This window comes from Triturus cristatus, chromosome 2_1 (genome assembly GCF_964204655.1).
Source record: "Triturus cristatus chromosome 2_1, aTriCri1.1, whole genome shotgun sequence".
NCBI lineage: Eukaryota > Metazoa > Chordata > Amphibia > Caudata > Salamandridae > Triturus > Triturus cristatus.
In genome coordinates this window covers 619,034,173-619,040,991 of record NC_140581.1, presented here as the reverse complement: position 1 = coordinate 619,040,991, position 6,819 = coordinate 619,034,173, and positions in this window count along the sequence as shown.

The following is a 6,819-nucleotide window of genomic DNA, read 5'->3' as shown; positions in this document are numbered from 1 at the left end:
GACAATGAAGAGCATCCACTCCAGAGCACCTTCTGACTTCTGCCCGCTGCACATCTTTCACAGGGCCACCACTGCCATCGCACCCAAGCTATGCCAAACTATCAACTTCTGCCGTGACACAGCCACATTCCCTGACAACTGGAAGAATGCCAAAGTCAACCCCCTCCTAAAGAAGCCCTCTGCAGACCTCCAGAAGTTTAGGCCCATCTCCCTGGTTCCTTTTGCTGCCAAAGTCATCAAAAAGGCCATCAATACCCGGCTAGCACACTTCATAGAAACTCACAGCATCCTAGACACCTCTCAGTCCGGGTTATGCAGCGACAACAGCAACGCCCTCCTCACCGCCACAGACAGCATCCACGCCATCCTCGACCAAGGCCACACGGCAGCCCTCATTCTTCTGGACCTATCAGCAGCCGTCAACACCATCTCCCACCACACACTAGCCACTAGACTCCACGACACAGGCATCCAAGAAAAGGCTTTATACTGGATGAGCGCCTTCCTCTTAGGCAGAACACAGAAAATAAGACTCCCGCTCTTCCTCTCAGAACCAACAGAGATCCAATGCAGAATACACCAAGGATCCTCCATCAGCCCCACACTCTTCAACGTCTACATGGCCCCCCTCGGAAACCACTATATCAACATTGTCTCCTACACCGATGACACTCAGCTCATCCTCTCCCTCAACAAGGAATCCGATATCACCAGGCAGAACTTCCAGGAAGGGATAAAAGCCATCACGACCTGGATGAGCAACAGCTGCCTGAAGCTCAACTCTGAAAAAGCAGAAGTCCTCATTCTCTGCTCTACCCCACCTACATGGGACAACAACTGGTTGCCCCCTGCCCTCAGAAACCCACCAACCCTAAAAGAGACCACGCACACCTCAGCATCATACTTGACACTTCACTCACCATGAGCCACCAGGTCAATGCCGTATCCTCCACATGCTTCAACACCCTCTTCATACTCCGCTAGATGTTCAAGTGGATCCCTTCTGAATCCAGGAAAACCATCACCCATGCACCCATCACCAGCAGACTGGACTACAGAAATGCCCTCTACCCCAGAATCAATAAAAACCTCCTCCGCAAGCTCCAGACTGTCTAGAACACAACAGACTTATTCTCGATATCCCACAACACAACCACATCACCAAACACCTCTGTGACATACACTGGCTCACCGTCGAAAAAAGAATAACCTTCAAGCTGCTCATATACACCTACAAAGCCCTCCACAACACCGGGCCCCAATACCTCAATTACAGAATCTCCTTCCATGCCCCCAAGAAAAACCTCTGCTCAGCTGACTTCACTCTAGCCACCATCCCTCGCTTCTACAGGACCAGAGCTGGTGGAAGATTCTTCTCCTACCTCGCAGCCAAGACCTGGAACAAACTCCCCTTTCACCTCCGACAGAGCCCGACACTGCACCAATTCAGAAGGGGCCTCTAGACCTGGCTCTTCCATTGACCCCAATGGAGTGACCCACCCCCCCCCCGTTCCCCTGCACCTTGAGCCCCTCGCGGGGGTTTGATTGATACAAGACCAGTGAAATTCAGAAGTTCAAGTTAGCTGAGCTAACTATAACTCAGGACCCCGCAATGCACTGCTTATGCCTTCACATATTATCAGTCATTACTTGGTCAGTGACATCACTGATGACATCTCAAATTACATCACTGATGACATCATCTGGTGACTGTAAGTTTATGAGTGTTTAATGTATATACCAAGGTGTATTGGTGAATTAGGGGGTGTATGAGTGCCTGTATGGATGATTCAGTGGGTACGTGGCTGACTGTATAAGTGAGTGTTTTGGTATCTCAGTGAATCTATGGGTGTGTGACTGGTTGTGTGAATTTCTGTATCAGTGTGTCAGTTGGTGTCTAAGTGGCTATATGGGTGTGTGAGTGGGTGCATTAGAAAATGTTTGGGTGAATGATTGGTTGTCTGAGTACCTGTATGGGTATCTAAGTGTGCATGTGGGTGGATGACTCCCTGTATGGATGAGTGAGACAGTGGCTTTATAGGTTACCAAGTACGTGTAAGAAGGGCTGTATGGGTGTGTGAGTGAGTGTGTGTGTGGCTGTGGCGGTGAGTGAGTGGATATGTCAGTGGTATATGGGTGAGTAACTGCATATGTGAAAGGCAGTATAGGTGAGTGTTGGGGTATATGAGTGACTGTATGGGTGAGTGATTGTGAGAGTAGCTGTATGGTTGAATGTGTGTTTCTGCCAATTACTGTTTAGGTGAGTGAGTAAGTGTTAATTTCTGTATGAGTAAGTGAGTGTGTGTGTAAGTGTATGAGTTAGCAAGTGGATGTTTGATTGAATGGGTGACTGACTCAGTGTGTGAGTGGCTCTATGGGTGTATGAGTGGATATGTCAGTGGCTGTATTAGTGAGTATGTGGGTGTATGAGAGGGTATATGGGTGAGTGAGTGGATGTGTGAGTAGTCCTAAGAATCAGGGAGTGGCTGTGTAAGTAAGGGTATGGGTGCATGAATGGGTTTGAGAATAGTAGTGTGAAAGTTGGAGTGGGTGTATGAAAGGTTCTCTGGGGGTATGAGTGGGTCCATCAGAGATTCTGTGAATGATTTCATCAGTGATGTCGCTAAACATGTCATGAGTGATATTATATATGAGGTTATAAGCAGCGCGTTTCTGGGGCGTGAGTTATAGCTCATCTAACTATAACTGCTGCAATTCTCTCATTTTGTATGAGTGGAACCTGAGCCTAACTATACCGTCTCTTTAACCTTTGTTTTTTCAGTGATTTTCTAAGGTTTATTGTAAGCCATTTCCTAACTATAATGTACCTATACCCTTTGGTTTTTCAGTCAATTTCCATGGTTTTTAAGTAGTAGTCACGTTTGCAGTGTGGTGAAGAAAGGGGACTGGGCTTATAAACCACCTCTTAGGAATCCCGCTGTGTTGGACTTACAGGAGGCACCAGGAGGGCTTATTGCCCCCAGGGTCCCTCAGGAGGTGCCTCCTGGCACACTACCAGTAGGGGGATGAAGTCCCCTTGGCCACTGATGGTCCTTGGTGACCAATTACCCCCCTGTTACCTCCAGCAAGTCCCACACAGCCTCCTTTTTCTCAGCCCCTGCTTGATGGACCCCCTGAAACTTTGACAGCAGCTGAAGTGAGTCGTATTAGTTTCGACATTTTTGCTAGGATTGCCAAAGTTATTGCCCAATGAAAAAATGCTCTTACTATGGAAACTAGGTCCTAATTATAACTTGGTTAGGATATTAATAATAAAAAAATAAAATCGAAAAATAATACATACTCACACAAATACACTCTGACACACATCCAAAACACCCAGTAAACACACCAGGACATACACTTCCACAGAGAGTCTCCCTCAAGCACCCACACCCACATACCACTTCACAAACATACAGTCACACGCACACACCCACACAATCCTTCAAACAAAGTCACACACACACCCTCACATACAAGTTATAACAAATACATACAGCTACTCCCACAAACAAACTCCCATACATGTAGTCATTCACCCATATACAGACACTCAGCGACACACACACACCTGCAGACAACCCCACACGTTTACTAACACACACACATACAGTCATATATACATACTCAGTCACACACCTGCACAAAGACACACAAACAACTACACCCACAGACACACCCTATAATGACACACACACACATATAGACCTCCCCACATGTTTACCCACATAGTAAAAGTTGAATTGTAATATTTATTGGTACATTTCTAATCAGAATATTTTAAAACTGCTTAATAGTTATGGATGATTTTGATTCACTCTTTGATTTATCTAGGATGAAGCTGCGCACATTGTTAGTATGTAACTAAGCAGTTTTTCACTGTTCCAAAAGTATATGATGTCCAAAAGTCCCTACTATTCTCACTCTTTCTTCTGTTGACAACTCTTTATGAGAAAACTTTTCTCTCCTTTTACCCAAGTCATGTTATGTGGGTATCAGATACTATCTACAGCGTTTATACCGTACAATAATTCTGACAAACAGCTCAGTTTGTTTGTATAGATAATCTTCCTGAGTCAGTGAGACGCATATATTCATTAACAGACACACTCACTTGCAAACCTGCAAACACATCTACAGACATTAACTCACAGACACACAGAGTTTTTATAACTCATGTCGCCCTCAATACTCTGTAGCACGGGAGGAGACGACAGATGGAACCCTTCTTCTATATAATGTGTGTTAATTCTGTCATTTCATTTAGCCCGTTTTCGATAGTTCCCAGGAACATTATGGTTTTGCTTCAATTTTAGATAATAAGGCGTCGATGTTTTTGCCTTTGATGTATATATGTACATTATATAGAAGAAGGGTTCCATCTGTCGTCTCCTCCCGTGCTACAGAGTATTGAGGTCGACATGAGTTATAAAAACTTTTTTTCAACAAGAAAAAACGGAACTTTATTGTCCACCAAAGCCATATAACCACAAACCAGAAGAACAATATGAAGTTTTATTGACACTCACAAGCCGTGCTCAAGCTTTCACAATAACACGCAACTGAGCATCGAAATAAACGAAGGCTGTTCCCTTCAACATAACGAATATTTGACCATTTTAGGCAACCTTAATACAATGATATGCGGATGCCACAAACATCGTCAACACTGCAGCACCATATCAAAACAATCTGGAAGGAATGTACAACAGCGCTAATAACTAACATGAACAGGTCTCACAGATGAAGGATATTTGCCCCGATTTAAAAATGGAGTACTAAAAGACAAAGGAAGATACTAGCGGCATATACACCCAATGTTGCCACGGCAACGCATCGGGGACAACGCTGGACGTAGCCACGCCGGAAGCACAAATGAACCAACCAGCACGCCCCACTGAATCGGAGCCTTTACCAACTGCTGAGGACGTAGACGAAGCAAACGCCGAATAGAAGCATGTCTGTATCTACAACCTTACGAGCAGCAAGGTACGAAAAACTACTATAAAATGACTGTGATCTTTTCACTATATCGAGGTGATATGAAGGGGCATTCTATATCAGCGTTCACTGGTATTTATAACGAGCAATTCAGGACCTCTACTACCTCCTGATTTAAACGCACAGAGCTCTCTTTCGCTTTCCCACGCTGCTAGTCTATGAGAAACAGGTGGTGGCTAAAGTCTATTAATTCAGACCCGCACGTTAGCACTTTCTGTACAAGTAAAATATTAGCAGCCCGGCACCCTCCCCCTCACATTTCTCGCTCTTCCTTGCATTCACAGAGAAATTAGCCGCCAAAAGCGAGATTGGACCAGAAACACATGCCATTTCTTCACCCTAAGAATCAACCAAAAGGGTACGTAAAAACTAAGTAGACAAAGCACGTCCTGAAAGTGTGAGCAAGTTACAAAACCACCAGGGAACCCCATATTTCATAAATCCATTCTCATTTGTGTGTTATAGGCAAAGAAGATGACAGTAACCTAAAACTGGTAGTACGTAAGTTTTTCCACCAATAATTATTTTTTCAAAAATCCTTGTTTTATATCATATAAAATGAACACACACTAAAATTAGGCGTATTATTATTTTTACAGGAAGCAGATGTCCCATTGGAACCATTTATGAGCCCTGATGAAGACCTTATTATCAATACATAGGTCCTACATAACATAGGTCGAAAAGCGTCGGCTAGCAGAGATTCAGACACACTTGGGATAAAAACAAGACACTAGTGTCCCCCATAGAGCAAAAACAACAATTCAGTTACCGCTCTCTGTAGAACCACTCTGAAATAATTCTTTCTGACCCTGTTTAGGACCATAAGAACTAGTGAACGTTGAGGATCCAACAAGTTAGAGTCCCCACAATCTACTAAATTGGATATCTAAGTACTGTAGTGCAATAATTTTCTCGCTTGTGTAAAGTACTTTATTTATGTTTGTATGATATGTTGTAAAGCCATTGTGAAAAATGTAAAGAATTTTCCACGTTTTATGTAAAGGACATGTGTTTGTCAAAATGAAGAAGTGTTCTCCTTGTTTCAAATAATTGCAGATTGTAATAATTGAATTAAAACTCGCAGTCAACAATTAGACTCGCTGAGAAAATAAAAAAGTGTGATCTATGGTGTCAGAGGCAATTGCATGTTAAAAAAGTCACAGGAGAATACTGCCTCTTCCTCTTGACCACAGTTGAAGTGCGCCGCACACCAAGTGCGCCAGCGCGAAACCGTAAACACTGTTCAAACCCACAAGAAAACTAGAATACTAACTCTCCTCTCCTAATGCGGCCGCCAATCTTGGAATTCCACCGATAAGGGCTTGAATAACGTTAACTAAATCCTCAACTGAAATCGCCTTGCAACCAATTGACTCCAGCTGAGAAGCGATTTCCTGCACCCTGCCCCCTGCCCTGCAATAGAATTATAAGGAAAGCGGATCTGCTGAGGATAGATTTGCTCAGTTCTGACACTTAGTGGGTGGTTTATGCCTCTTGTTCTTCCCCCTGGGGCTCTCTCTCTTCTCCTAAAGCCATTGGAGATAACTTTTCAAGTGCAAAAAAGCACCAGAAAAATAAGGGAGGCCAAAGTGTACTTAGGTTAGTGGCATACTCAAATGAGAAAGCTGCAACGGGAGGTGACCATTACTTTGAACCAATCAGAATTCTTTCAGAATAACTGCGGATTCAAGGTTATGCCATGAAGGGTCCACGGATTTGTCAAAATTCAGATTAACATGAAAACAGCACAAACGCACACATGAAATGGTGAAATTGGGAAATCTGGACCAACCGTAGACATCACCACTGACA